The following is a 16,380-nucleotide window of genomic DNA, read 5'->3' as shown; positions in this document are numbered from 1 at the left end:
GATTGATGTGAATTCCTAGTAAAAGCATATGTTCTAAATTTCTGTGATTTAATTAGATTTACAGAACGAAGTTATTTCACTCGAATGTACCACGAGACAAACGTTCACCGCTAGTTTAATAGTTAGTATAGGTCTAAGTATGCTACAATATAGGCTACAATTTGTATGATGATGGACCTAGGGTCTAGAAATAAAGTTATAACTGCAATTAGACCTAAAGTCTAGTACATTAGTTGGTGTAAGACATGATTTACAATCAGCCAATACAATTACAAACCACTACATTAAGCCTATAATGTTTACTAGATCTAGATCTAGGCCTTGCCTGTTGCATATACTGCCAATCTTGCACACCAGTTAATATGTTACATCAATCTCGCATTTTCTTTTTGTTGAACATACACTTACTTGTAGTTGTACTCTAGGACTTGTATTTGATCTACAGATGAATGATGGAATAGTGTAATTTACCTCTGTACGTCAATTCGGTCCCACTGTATTTCAGTGGGCGGCTTTTAAAAGTTAAAACTGCAAGCGTAAGACATATAAATAACGTAACACTGTGTCGTATTTACTTAACGTAGGGCAGTTGCGCTATATCATAGGGGAGGGCATAATTATTAATTAATAGGCATTATAGGCCAGAGGCAATTTTGCGCCCCTTCACACCTGCGCCTGGGGGCGACTGCCCCCCTCTTGCTACGCCACTGACTGATACAGATAATTAAGTTGGATATTATGGGTATTAAAATTTATTAATTTACTCTCTAAATGCAGTAAAAACATTTTAAATTGTGAATAAAGAAACGTCGAGTTTTAAAGTATATATGTGGGTGATAAAGATCCCTCCATCATCAAACTAGCATTGTTAAATATATAAATGCATGTTTTTTTTAACTAAGAATTAAAGAATGTATCTACACACCAGCATCTTTATCTTACGCAACTGAAGCCTTATAAATAAGTAGGTGCGCGTGTCTTTTCTGAATACTTCGAAACTTTTGGAAATTGTAGTTTCTATAAAGTTGTAATGTGTCGAAATTGGAAAATTAAGTTCCTTAAGATATTAATCATTTGAAATTTTTCTATCTTTAAATTAGTATTTTAATTTGTGGTATTTGGAAGGCTTACACACTCAATTACTTAAAATTACTGATAATACAATGATCTCTCTACTTTGAGTTTAGTTTAATATTTCTGTCTCATATCAATAAAACTTTTTATAGAAAGTAACAAACAAAGGCTGATTACGTTACATTAAAACGGTTTTGGAAAATTACCACGTCATTACAGTCCATATTGTCTTGTTCAGTCATGGTGTATCTGACTGCCGTGCATCTTGACAATAGCTTTGCAGCGTAGTTTCCATTGCGAAAGACTCTTCCATGAGGTTTGTATGTCAAAATCACTCCTTGCAGCCTTCACATAAGTCATCCAGTGTAGAAGAACAGCGGTTTCCTAGCGCCTGTTTCAACAAACAATCGCACAGAAGTCCATATATTATAAATTGAAATTCTTCAGGTTAAGACACGAAGTAATACAGGGATTTGGTGTCACTTCAAAAACGTATTTCATGGGACGTGTTTTACTTTTAAACATCTTTTGTGTCTTGACTTGAGATACTTGAAACGTTTTATAATGAAACACATTTATTGTCTCCAGACAAAAGAGTAGTTTTGACACGAATAAACTTTAATGTTCTACTTTGAAAGATCTTTCATAACCGAAAGAAAAAAAATGAAGGTATTTTAAAGATTGCTATCACTTTTGAGATATGAATGGTGATTCTGTTTATCCAAGTGCTTTAAAGTGAGACACTATTGTTATTGAAGGAACTTTCGAGTTATGAGGCTCAGTTCGTTTGTGCTTATCTAAATGTTAACTTTGAGATTTTATGGCTTGATAAGACATTATTTCATTTTGTTTCATTTATAGTTATAAATACTGCAGCAATCACAACAGCTATTATTTCTCCAACACACAACTGCAAATGATCTTTAAATAATGCAAGTGAATACGTATTAAATTCCACCAATTTGATTTTGTTTCTTAAACTTGTAGCACATATCACAGAAGTTTTATGAATCATAATTAAAACAATTTTTGTATTTGTTTGGCAAATCATCTAAACATTGAAAATTGTTCTCACACATAAGGGTCATTTACCATGACATATAGATTAAGAAACTGCGAATAAATAGATATATCTTAGAAATTAAAGACGTAGACTGCCACCTATCTCGGTTTCTCTTGTATCTATAATAATTTTTCCATCATCAGCAATTACATATGCACTAGTGCAAGTATATTCGTTTGTCTAATGAGTACAAATGCCAAGGATATAAGACTATGTAAAAGTAAATTCAATATTAGTCCGTATTAGTTACAAATGTGGTCACATAACCAGCTCTAAATCCATTTGATATAAATTACATAATAATGCTGTAACTTTTTTATAACAGTACGAATTTTTTAACGAAAATAGTTAACTAAAATTGCAATACATCTTGAAAATAGCTTAGTAGAGTAGTTTCCATTGTATAAGGTTCCTTTATCAGGTTGGCATGCTAAAGTCATATCACTACCCGAAGCAAGCTTCCAACAAGTCATCTAGTGCACTACGAAACATTTAATCATATACAAGTATGAACAAATACAACTTCCAATAAGTCATCTAGTGAACTACGAAACATTTAATCATATACAAGTATGAACAAATACAACTTCCAATAAGCCATCTAGTGCACTACGAAACATTTAATCATGTACAAGTATGACCAAATACAATTTCAATCAAAACTTGTATAATTGTTTATAAGATAGGCACGATTAAAAGTTAATAAAATTAGATCAAACCAATGAATAAATGAATTTTCAGACAATGTTACTTTGCTCTTTTTTGTCAAATAAATCTCGGTATTAGAGCTTCTGTATTTAAGCGAATATCATAAAATTGCTTTTATTATAAACTAAAACTGGTCCTTCTGGATTCACGTAATTCATATCTCCAACTAGTAATTTGAACTCTGATAAAACCTGCAAAGTAAATCAAGATAACTACACAAAAAGCAAAAAATATAAACAAATTAAGGAAACAACTATAAAATGTTGGTTATGTATAACATTTGCTCTGTCTTTGTCTCGTGAAAGTGGTTGATAATGGCTTAGTTGTATGTCAAGCTGGACTCCCAGGAGTTTTTTATACCAATCACTTTTCTGCGAAGTCGATATTATGTGTTACGTATTACAAGTTCGAATGGTCTGAAACCGAGCTAAATGTTAATTTAAATTTAGTAGTTAAATGAATGTCGATATGTATCCAATTTATGATATTTGCGAACAAGATTGATACACACAGTTTTCTTTTTCAATACAAATGTATTTTAATATACAACCAATAATACAATTTACAATAACGGTTGTTACAAATAGTCATTACAAACAATGATTTATATACAAAATTTTTACAAAGCAATATAAAGTTTTCTTTCTGGTCTAGAACTTCCTTGATGTCTTATCGAGGGTTGACGATGAGCGAGTTAATTTCGAGTTTATCTAGGTATTATTCACTTAATAGGGAGCTAGCTAGCTCTATGGTCTTCACTGATCACACGTCTAGTTTTCATTACCGGTGACGTTAGGTAATATTTTCTTAAAAATACTAATGTCTGATGTTAATCCACCGAAGTTGAATGAGTTGTAATGTTCGAAATTTATAGAAGTCCCTGGTCAATATATCTGAAGTTCCCGATCAATAAGCGTTAATCACGATTATAGCTTCCGAGGTTTATAGTATACAACCTATAGCACCCCAATAGTATATACTGTTTTTAGGCGCATGGAGTTGGTTATATTTATAGGCGTGTGAAGAGTTTCTCGAAAATTCAGATTACGTAACATTATAAGCTACACAAACGTTTACGTATACACATATATTGTTGATTCTTACACTCAAGAATCTTCTACAACTTTAGGGAATAGGTAGGAGTTTCGCAATACATATTTAACAGTATACGTTGTGTATATTTCTAAATATAAATTTAATTTAAACGAACATCGATATCAAAATAAATATAGAATAATAAATCCGTCACATATGGCATAAATTCCAATAACGATTGTGAAACGTTGTGATCCTCTTTTTTATTAAGTAAAGCAGATCCAATAATACAGTGATGTATACGCACAAAAAAGAGTTATATGTAAATTATGTTCAATGAAATTCAAATGTGTTTATTTGTATTCAAATCCAATAATTCATTGATAACAGAAGACATTAGTTCACTAACAATCCAGTGTTAGGCCTCAAGTTAAGGGCTACAGAAAGAGTAAAATTGTGTAGGCCTAACTTTCTTTTCTCAAATTAAAGAAACTTATCTTCAAACATAAAAGGACCGGCATGGCCAGGTGGTTAAGGCACTCGACTCGCAATCTGAGGGTCGCGGGTTCGAATCCCCGTCACACCAAACATGCTCGCCCTTTCAGCCGTGGGGGCGTTATAATGTGACGGTCAATCCCACTATTTGTTGGTAAATTAGTAGCCCAAGAGTTGGCGGTGGGTGGTGACGACTAGCTGCCTTCCCTCTAGTCTTACACTGCTAAATTAGGGACGGCTAGCGCAGATAGCCCTCGTGTAGCTTTGCGCGAAATAAAAAAAACAAAAACAAACAAACATAAAAATATTTGTTATGGGAAATTTTCCTAACCAAGAAGTTTTTAAATATCTTCACTTCAATACTTAAAGAAAACTATAAAATAAAATAAGCCTAATGATTTGTTTGATTGTTTGTTTGTAGTTAAGCACAAAGCTACACAAAGGTATATCTATGCTCTGCCCACCGCGGGTATAGAAACCCAGTTTCTAGCGTTGTAAGTCCGCAGACATACTGCTGTGCCACTGGGGGGGGCGAGCCTAATGAAGAACAGTAACTAACAACTACAGTTAAAAATAACGCGTATAAAAGACGTAACAGACAAATACATAAATAAATGTTGCGTATAAAATATTTCATTTGTTTTCTTCCATTTTTTTTATGTTAAACAAGTCAATGCTTTTTCTTTTTCATCTTCTTTAGAAACTTAACACCACCATTTAACATAGACAACTAAAAATATATAGAAAATAAGCATTTTAATAAAGTTATTTAATAAAATTTCAACTTGAGTACTTTAATACATAAATGCTTTCCACTTCAAGGTTTGCTTTACGTTGAAAAAACATTCCTCTGATGAATACAAAATAAAAACACAATCTTGCAGCATGCTGAATCTTAAGCAAGCAAAGAAATCGTCAAAAAGAAAAATTGTAAGTTTTTGTCACTGAATATTAAAGTACCTAATAAGTTAATGAATCTTCATAAAAAATTATGGTTTATCAGTATAATATTTATTTAATTGGGTATAAATATAACCTGGAAATATCATGTTTTGCAGCTTTTGTGCATTTTCTGCGGAAATGAGTGAATACTTCGTAAAAGACATGGTTTGAAGTTATCAAGCTGACTGACCCAAAGATTTTAGCTCATTGCTCAGTGTGTGCTGCTTCCTACAAAAACATTCCTCCTTATTCACTATATAAATTTGTAAATGGGGTCTTCAATTTTTGAAGATAACTATGATTTCAATACGTAACAGAGAATTAAAACTTTAAACAATGACCCTTTATCTCTTAGCATCCAACGTAAGGAAAAAATTCAAAGGTACCTAAGAGAACTAAAGAACAAAATATTATATCTGAAAATGTTGCTTCTTCGCTTTTTCCAACTGGTTTCCGTCCTGGTATGTTATACGGCCTTCCCAAAATTCGTAAAACAGGTTCCTCCTCCAACCCATTCTTTCCACTATAGGCACACCTAGTTACAAACTTGCTAAATTCCTTGTACTTATACTTCAGCCACTCACTACTAATGAATATACTATCTCGGATTCCTTCCACTTTGAACGTGAACTAAGTCAACTACCCCCCTCAGATAATCTCTCCATGGCGAGCTTTGATGTTACCTCCCTCTTTACAAATATTCCTCTAAATGAAACTATTAATATATGTATATCTGAGCTTTCAAGTAATAACATTCCTCTAAATGACTTTTCTGAAAATCAAATTAAGACCATGCTGGATCTTACCACCAAGAATTCACGTTTCTTGTTCAAGAACACCTTGTATGAACAAATAGATGGCGTTGCGATGGGCTCCCCACTGAGTCCAACTTCAGCTAATGCATTTCTCTCTTATTACGAACAGAAATGGCTTAGTACCTGCCCTGTTGACTTTAGGCATGTTCTGTACAGAAGGTATGTGGATGACACTTTTATTTTTTTAATAATAGTGATTAATGCTCAAAATTTTTAGATTACCTTAACTCACAACATCCTGCCATTAAATTTACATGTGAGTTTGAGAATAATAATGATTTAGCTTTTTTAAACATACTCATTAACCGTAATGCTAATAGATTTTCCACACCAATTTACCGAAAAAAGACGTCCACTGGTCTCCTTACACATATTGATAGCTTTATCCCGTTTACGTATAAACGAAACCTTGTTACATGCTTACTAAACAGAGCTTACAACCTGTGCTCCACATATCTTAATCTACACTCTGAAATTTAGTTCTTACATGATATTCTGAAACGTAACTGCTGCCCACAACACTTATTAGAAAACATTACCAACACTTTTCTAACGAAGAAACTCACAAACTAAGATATCAACTGTACCCAAACTTAATATATACTCATGTCTTCGCTACACTGGTAAACAAAGCTTAACTTTAAAAAATCAACTTAAACGCATACTTTGTTGTTACTACCCTCAAGTGGATTTCAGATTAGTTTTAAAATCCACATCACGCATACAAAATTTTTTCCCTAGTAAAATCTCCCCCCCCCCCCCCATTCCTTATTGTTCCTGGCTTATCTATTTTTACACGTGTGGAGACTGTAAGGCCTCCTATATTGGCAAAACCAAACGACATTTAAAAGTCAGAGCCTATGAACATATGGAAATTTCCATCAAAACATAAAAAAAAATTGAGTAACCCTTGTGTTTCCTCTATACGCCAACAGAGTAAATAAACAGGACATCGACTTATGCTATCAAATTTTTCTATTTTTTACAAGTTTAATACTGATCTGAAATTATTGATTAAAGAAACCCTTCACATCAAACAGCATTCTCTAACACTGAACAACGTGCAGTCTTCATTTAAAGTATACATTTTTTAACATGTTCGTATTACTGATTTTACTTTTTTTGTTGTGTTTTCTTGCTGTAGTTTCTCCTCATGATTAATGTTTCGTGTTTTATTTGTTTAATTATCGTTAAATTTAGCATTTTTACTTTAACATTGTCCAAAGACTTATGTATCTTATGTAAATTCATTTTATTTTGCTTTAGATACTGAAGATGGAATCTGATAGAATTCCGAAACGTTTTCCTATGTCCCCTTTTTGTTAATAAACAATGCTGTATATGATAAGTGTCGTAATCTTGTTTATAATCAAACTTCGTTTTTCTTCGAACCCATCGAATTAAAAGAACATTTAAGATAAAGTTTTGTCTTTATGTCTGTTGAAAAATAATGAACTTTGAGATAAAGGTTTTTTTAGATATTGATTAACAATCATGAACTTTATTTATATAAAAACCTTTATTTATATCAATTGAAATATCATGAATTTTACACATTTCAAAACAAAGTCCCACGATGAGTTGTATTTTATGCATACATTGCATTGCTATGAAACATATATTATATAGTTGCAAAGTAAAAATCACTTGCTTTTGTTTTCCAAGATTAATATTTCATAAAATTGAAACAACTGTTATATACAATTCTCTGGTTGTAATGGGGCTGATATTGATAATGAAAATTACAAATTTCAATTTTATAAGCTTAGATAGTTATTTATTTTGATAAGTTAAATAAGTTATTATTGTAGGGGTTTTGAATTTGTAAAATATTAAAATAAAAAAAATGAAAGTAGACATTTTCTGGTCTTTCACTGTAATTCATTGAACATAAGAAACATTATAAGTATGAACACATATGACACCTTCAATAAATAAAATATAATCATTTATAACGTGAAAGATATATTAATTATAATGATTACAAAAATGTGTGTCTCTAATTAAAACATAACTGTGTTTTCGTTTGAGATGTGGTGTTTTGTTTTATATCTAATAATAAAACACTCAAAATAAATATGTCTCAAAGTAAAACGTATTTGAATTCAAGGATAAATGAAAAACATCTTTACTGTCTTATATTGAGACGTGTTCTATAATAACTCCTTTCTGTTAACTTGTTTTGCTTGTATTATAACAAAATTACATTGGGCTATTTGCTGTGTCTATCGCAGAAAATCGAACCCCGAATTTAAGAATTGTAAGTACGTCGGTTTATCGCTGTCCCACCGGGTGCCTTTTCTGATGAAACACAATACCTTAATTTCAGATATGATTTGTGTCTTACGTTTTCATAGTGAGGTGCTGAGTCTGTTAACTTGGTTGAGCTGAGATGTCATGAAAGCTTTTTATGGTGACTTGTTTTGCTTTTCCGGACACAGATTCTTCTTAATTATGTTGCGAACTGCAGCTTGAGGCACGTGGACTGCTTTACCACTGACTTTTGTGTTCTGGATTCTCACCTGTTACAAGACTCTGCTCTTTCCTTCTCACAGATGGAGTACGACTTGTTGTAGGTCTCTTTCTTAATGGTCCTGGTACCCCAAGTTGTTCCATGTTCAGTTTTGTTTTCCAATATCATTAAGTACAAGGGTTTCCCCACATTGGAAATTATAAATCCTTGACCGGAGCACATCTTTATAATCTCAGTGTGTGAATATTTAGAGTAAGAATGTGCTGTTACAAAGTCTTCCCAAAAGCGATCAATTTTCAGTGGCATCAAACCACCTTCGAAAATTGAAATAAAGTAAAAATGTAATTCTTATACTTGCCTTACCGCCGCGACTTAATGTCGGCTGTGGTTTTAAAGTAACTTGATGATTTGCATATTAAAAGCGTTTTAATATAAAATACCCTATATGATTATTATATTCATTCGATTCAAAACAGTGTAATTTCTCAATAATACTAAACATCAGTTCTTTGATAGGAAAGAGAACTTTTTCTTCTTTCTGATGAGTCATAATTTCCTCTCGAGACACTTAACATTAAATAAGTTTTAAAAAGTGCATAGGCTAGCTTTTTTGATGTGTCAAAATTAAGTTTCTAATTACATTTGTTAATAACGATAAATTTCAGTAGTGTTAAATACAGCTATTTCTCTGTCGCTTTTTCATTTAATAGCAATTGGAACTGATGGGAAAATGAGAATTTGAGTCCAGTCAACTTAGTTTATATATGGCAGTATTCGAAGCTATTAGAAGAATGAACCAATATTTTGTTAACAAAGAATTGTCTTTACCTGTTGATTTATGGTGACAACAATTTTGGTTTGATTATAAAAACAAAATTGCTTTTCTGGGTTGGTCAATGTGTTGTTGAATTAAAATTTAACAGTGTCCGAAAATTCTGGAACCATAGGCACTTCAATGAATTTTACAGAATGTCATCCACATGTTGTTCTTATAATTCGACAAAAGTTTGAACTAACAGCAGGATTAACTTGCCATTCTCGTGCTTTGAAAGCGTATAATCAGTCACATATCTGAAATTACATGTTACTTCCCACGTATAAACAACTACTAAATAATGTATTGGTACTGTAAACTTTGCAAAGAAAATGTTATATTAGTGATTGAATTACTAGAAGTTATCGACGCGATATTTAGCGTGTAATAATGGTCAATGCATTTAATATTATAATTCTTTTAAAATTATTAATAAGTTGAATATTTGTCTACAGCATATTAAAATTTCTTCTTGAACATATTTCAAATCTACTAAAAGTAGCCTCCAGTGGCACAGCGGTTGGTCTGCGGACTTACAACGCTAGAATCCGGATTTCGATACCCGTGATGAGCAGAGCACAGATAGCCCATTGTGTAGCTTTGTGTTTAATTACAAACAAACAAACAGTACTAAAAGTATCGATCATTGTGACGTTCCTACCTATAAGTATTATCATTTTCAGAGAATAAGTTAAAGTGCAATAGGATCTCTGCTACATAGAACATCAAGTTTTAGCATTATAAGCATTACCACTGATTTAAGAATTAATAGTATATACATGTTTTGTAGGCAGAGTCGTCGCTAGGTGCTTAAAAGATTCGGGACTCGGGCCCATAAGCGCAGGAAGTTTTGGCGTTTCAATATGAATTCGATCATGATTTTTCTATTCTGATTTATTCAAGACACCAACTGGCAATTCGGGGCACGTTCCTAGCGACACCTCTGTTTCTAGGAATAATAAGTTCCTATATTAAAAATAATAGTCATTACAGGACTGTGTAAAGATAATTTATTTCTGTTTTTCAATCACGAATATAATTCTTCTTCTCCAATTTTGTTCTTAATTTTCATATTTCTTATTGAAATATTGTTAAATCAAAAGAAAAACATTTTTATTACAAATAGTGTTACATCAACAAAGAAAGGTTTTTAACATACTTTTATTCAGTATACGTTCATATTCCAGTTAGAAAAAATAAGCTAGTTAAATTACTCATAATTATTCATAAATTAATATGAAATTGATAAATCTAAAATAACTTATCCGTTGCTTCATTATATTAGGAAATTTTTAATTTTGTTTATATTCTATTCGATTCTGAAAAGATAAACGTAAACGATTACATATATAGAATAAAACTATTAGAATTAACGTAGCAATGTTTGAATACTTCTAAGTTTTTGTTTGGTGTATTTAGCTCATTTCACTGTTTTGTAATTTAATTTGAAAAATTCCACTACACCTGTTTGCCAGAGTTATCTCATTCTCGATATTTCATTAAGCACTGCAGAATATTCGATTAGAATCGCGTTATCACAATTTACATTATTAAATGTTAAAAAAAATTAGATTTATTGTTGTATGTCGAAAAATCTTAGAAAGGAGTTGAAATATTCATACCTAATATAATACAATGCATTATTTTTCCAATATAATGTGTATTAAATATTCTGTAATAACGCATTGATTTTTGTTGTTATCTGTTTATTTCTGCATTTAAAAAAAAGAGGGTAGATAATACAACTGAGAAAATAAAGTTATTTGTGAATTATAACTCCAATTTTTAGATAATTATTTATCTTATAATTTAGTAATGTACAGTACTCAGTTTAAAAATGAAACGAAATATCACCTTTACAGTTGCTACAGTAGGTATGTCTGCGGACTTACAACGCTAAAAACCGGGTTTAGATACCCGTGGTGGGCATAAAACAGATAGCCGATTGTGTAACTTTGTACTTAACTTCTAATAAACAATGCTATAGCAAAATTCGTGCTTTTCATTTTTTTTTTAAATTGAGAATATCAGAAATGACAAAATTTTTTATTTTACTACTCTGCATATTCAGTTCTGGGTGCATATTAAACGTGAGAGTCGTTTCCGTTATTCGGTTGAAAGAGATGGACGAAACACTACTGGCAACGAGTATTCCTGTCTAGTGTCTCTCTCCCTGTGATCAGTAGTTTACAATTAAAAACGGCTACACCTGAACTGTAGGAATCTTTAATCTTGGCGCCTCCTGCTGGCTGTGATTATACCTGAGGGCTTATAACATTAAAAATGGGTTTCGATATCCTCGATGGGAAGAGCACAGATAGCCCATTGTGTAGCTTTATGCAACAAACAAAGTCTAAATTGAATCATTTATAATATGTGAGCACTATATATCTTTCATGTTGAAAATCACAATTCTATTTTCATATATTGCATGAATGTCATAGATTTGTCAGTTAGAACTCCTTTACTTTCGTTTATTCACGTGGACTTCTGACTACTCTGTGTCTTTCATTTTTAAGGAGCTGGGCATTTTAAAGATGAAAGATCTTGTGGAACATTTATGATTTTGTTCTAGAGATGATCAGCATTTAGGACTACATGCTGCATTTCTTTTCAAGATAAAACACTCCTCTTTCCTTTTTTTCGCCCCCCAGTGGCACAGCGGTATGTCTGCGGACTTACAAGACTAGAAACTGAGTTTCAATACCCGTGGTGGAAAGAGCACAGCTAGCCCATTGTGTAGGTTTGCCCTTAACTACAACCAAGCAAACCTTTAATTTTTATATCTATAATTAACCATAAATTCTTTAAGTAGCAAAAAGTAGAACAATGTAACAATATAGATTCAGCCAGTAGTAAAATATTTACCTGACCAGCATATATATGTGTGTGTATATATATATATATACATTTCATTGGCACATGTTTCATGACAAAGATATACAATATTACGATTTTCTCTAAAAATATACTTTGACTCAATTTAAATTATTCAATGTGTAAGCTGCTCAATAGATATTTGAATAACATTAACATACGATACTCTTGTTCAGTTAGCAAGAAACAAACAGTAAACTCTTTAGTGTGACCTAGTTTTGATAAAGTTAAATACCGTTATTTCAGTAGGCTTCATCATAAATGGGAAGTATAACACTTTATCTACGCAGGTGGTGGTCTTTATTAGTGTACTCTAGCCGTCCCTTGATCCATGACTATTTTATTCTTCTTCTTCGGATTTTTGTTTATCTGATATGCTGGTGACAATAAATATGTCGGCTTAAAACGTTGTACAAACGTTAAGATCTTTTGTGAATGTCTGCTCGTTCGTCTGGAAAACAGGACAAAGTTTGCTAAAAACACAATGACGAATACGACAGTTTGGGTTTCTCCCTGGGGCGACAATTCACGAATCTTGAGAAAAAGCACAAGTCTGTTACTGGCAGAACGAGCCCACGAGCCACGCAAAGAGCCTGCACGCGCACGGTTTGCAGTGGCACCATCTCCTGCCTTGTAATTGCTAGGGAAGGAACTGTTATCGGTTACATCGACTATACAATAGTTCATGTGAATGGACAGTAATTATTTCACAAAGTGCCTCAGGGTTTCAAGTTGTAAAGTAGGACAGTTAATAATAACACATTTACACACGAACATCGTCTACACAAAACACTGAAAATATAGTAAAACTATCTGTTAGCATATAAATTATTTTTCGGTCTACCACTACGGTTTATATCTACTTGTATATGTTTTTCTGGTTATCTATCTGTACGTTTATCTATTTATTTGCTTGACTATTTATGCTGATATTTTTGAGATAGCAGCTGTTACCCAATTTGTTTACACTTGTATAGTTAAATGGAGTCAAATAGCTGACATTTTTTTCCACAAAAAGAATGCAAAAATAATACTGGTTTAAGGCACTTACAAAATTCATTATATCAGAAAGTTCCAGTTAAGTTTCAAAATGGGGTAAATTTTTTTCACATATCGCAAAATGTTCATCTATATTAAAAGTACTCAGAATTTACTGATACTTTATTATCACACAAGTGACTCATTTATCATGATAACTGCTTTTTTTCTGATTCAACAAATATAAAAATGGCATTTCATAAACACGTAGAAGAACTATTATATACAGCTCCAAACACAACAACAATAACAATAAATTAATGAAGACTTTAATGCTTGTCATTTTCTCCCCATATTTCGTGAAGTAAAAAATTGAGGAGGAAATTAAACTTCTTACTTTTATTTTAACGAAGTAACTTTCTATCTAAATGCGTATGAAAGTTGTTAGGAAAATCAGGTGGTTATTCTAAACGTTTGGCCCATGGCCAGGTGGTTATGGCGCTTCACTCGTAATCTGAGAGTCGCGAGTTCCCATCCAACCAAACATCCTCACCCTTTCAGCCGTGGTGACGTTATAATGTACAGTCAATCCTACTATTCGTTGATAAAAGAGTAACTCAAGAGTTGGCGGTAAATGGTAATGACTAGCTGCCTTCCCTCTTGTCTTACACTGCTAAATTAGGGACGGCTAGCGCAGACACCTCTCGTGTAGCTTTGCGCGAAACTTCAAAGAAACCTAAACGTTTTACCGATATCACGGGAGAATAACGAGAAAAAAAAGAGTATTGGTTACTTGTAGCAGCCAGGTACTCTTCTGCTTTGGTTTTAACCAGTATAATGTTGATATTAGATTTAAACATATGAATAATACTGTTTTTGAAACTACCTAAGTGTCTAAAATCTCTAAAAAAAAAGTACCTACTGATAGAATCTCAACGGTATAATTAGAGAGTCTAGACTATTTAAAAGAGGTGATGTATGAAGAGGTTAGCAGTTCTACTTGCTTTATTTAAATATTGTTTTGTTTCTTATTCTGCTGATAAAGCACTCTCTCATGGAATGAAGAATTATAAATCAATCATTCAGTCTACCTATCTAACAACTGTTACCAACTGTGTTTATTATATCATGAATGAATAGAAGGAAATGGGTTACTTTCTTCTTTTGAATTTGTAAAAGAGAGAAAATAATCCGACTGAGAAAATTGTTATTTAAAACAAGTCTATTTTAAGCTTTTCCTGAATCATAATTTCAGTATTAAATATAAAATGTTTTTATTAAAATGTGTAATACATATGTATATATATATATATCTTACTATTAAAATGATCCATTATTTGTATGTGTGTGTGTTAACATCCATCATCCAGAGTTAGCTTGCTCGATTATCGTGAAAACTACCAGACAATGTATATAGGCTAGTTTGTTTTAGTATTTTTGCACAAAAATGAGGATAAAAACACCCTTTTTTGTAAATATTTGGCTTTGAATTGAAAGACACAAGTACTTAAACACTTACATGAGTCAATTATTACCTCTTACAAAGCAGGATATGCAATTATGATCTAATGAGGACATTAGGGATGTAATAATACAAGAAAGTAGGGAACTTTATCTAACATTGTCCTTTATACAATTTTACCTCTTTAACGAGTACCCTCAGTTAATATGTATAATATATATATAACCTTCGCCATCATGCAACATAAAACAGTGGCTATCAATATCCGCAATCAGTGTTTCGTTCATAAATGTGTTCTAAATGAAACCTACTATCTCATATTGTGGTTGTCATCGGATAAATAACGACACCAAACAGATTAATTCAACATCCAAAAGCACTGTTTTATTCCTCTTTGATCAATTAAAACTTGCAGCTTTTAAAACAAAGATCTATTGTTGTGTTTGTTGTTGTTGTTTTTTGTAATGTGCATTGTTATTGTACTGGAAAAAATAATTTTAGGAAATATCCGACATTTACATTTTTTATGATATTTTTATGTAAATGCATTTTCATTAAGTTAAATTCTTTAAGTGTAAAATTAAAATCAATTTACTTTATTCACCAAGCATAAGCATCTCACAGATCACTTATTAAAGTGATTAGTTCATTGTTAGTGCCCATAGTTTGATGAACTTTTTTAAATGTATTTTTATGCACTTTTATGGCAGGTTAATATTCTTATTACAGCGAATTTCACGTTGATGGCCATGATGATATTTCTTGCCCTTTGCAGTTAGTTCTCAGTTACGTAGGTAGCTTGCTTTAATCAGAAATTAATAGGAATAGAACGTTGAAAGTGCAATCTGAACAAATCCAGTAGAAATTAAAATTTCGTAATGGTTTTTCTGTATGAGGGTGAAGTTCATTGATGTTTTATTTTTTCTTTAACGACGTGAATTTTCATCAAAACATTTGTTTCAGAAGTTTCTTTCAAATAGGTAGATGTGTAATGTTTCAAATTTTGTAGTTTTTTTTTTGGGGGGGGGGAAGAATATGGAGTTTACACATAACACGTGGTCCAGAAAACTGGTGACTTCATTCTAACTGCCTTCGTTCCTTTGTTATTTTTTGGAGATAATACTTGCTACCCCGCAGAGGATATTGGTATAACACTGAACATTGTGCAACAACACTGACGCCACTAGTGTCCTCCATTGGTAGGTCAGACGATACATAGAGGTTATCGCTTCCCTTATTTTGAATGAAAATTATTAGTCACATGGATAGCGTTAGTTGCTAATAGGTAAATTCGACATTTCCCTTTAAGTAAGAAACGTAAGATTTAAACAGTCTACACAGGACCTCAAGTCAATTGTTGATGTAAAAACAATCTATCAATTCACAAGTCCAGTAGCAAGTGACCTTCCAGTGTTCTAATACGAGTTCATACACACACTGTATAACACACCTTGTCCAGTCTGTTTATTTCTTTCCTTCAACTCGGTTAGTGTCGTCCAATTCAGACTTACTTCGTACAATATTCTGCCAATCCTCCTGCTATAAAGTGAACATATCTAATACTCTTGAGGGAATCAGTTTAATCTGAGAATACCAAAAGATTTGTAGGAAGGAGGTATTTTGGTGCCATGACCACGGACTGTG

General features: G+C 32.3%; 1 long non-coding RNA gene across 1 annotated transcript; it reads right to left on the bottom strand.

Annotated features, from left to right (window-relative positions):
• Nucleotides 1-9,315: 9,315 nt before the first annotated feature.
• LOC111084919 lies at nt 9,316-13,159 on the bottom strand. Its single transcript, XR_002609806.1, has 2 exons — nt 12,532-13,159; nt 9,316-10,368 (listed from the first exon to the last, which is right to left on the bottom strand). It is a non-coding gene; the product is annotated as an uncharacterized LOC111084919 (long non-coding RNA).
• Between the last annotated feature and the right edge of the window lie 3,221 nt (nt 13,160-16,380).

Source organism: Limulus polyphemus, unplaced genomic scaffold (assembly GCF_000517525.1).
Source record: "Limulus polyphemus unplaced genomic scaffold, Limulus_polyphemus-2.1.2 Scaffold172, whole genome shotgun sequence".
Taxonomy (NCBI): Eukaryota; Metazoa; Arthropoda; class Merostomata; order Xiphosura; family Limulidae; genus Limulus; species Limulus polyphemus.
Note: the sequence above shows the minus strand (reverse complement) of the source record. Positions and strands in the feature narration are given on the sequence as shown.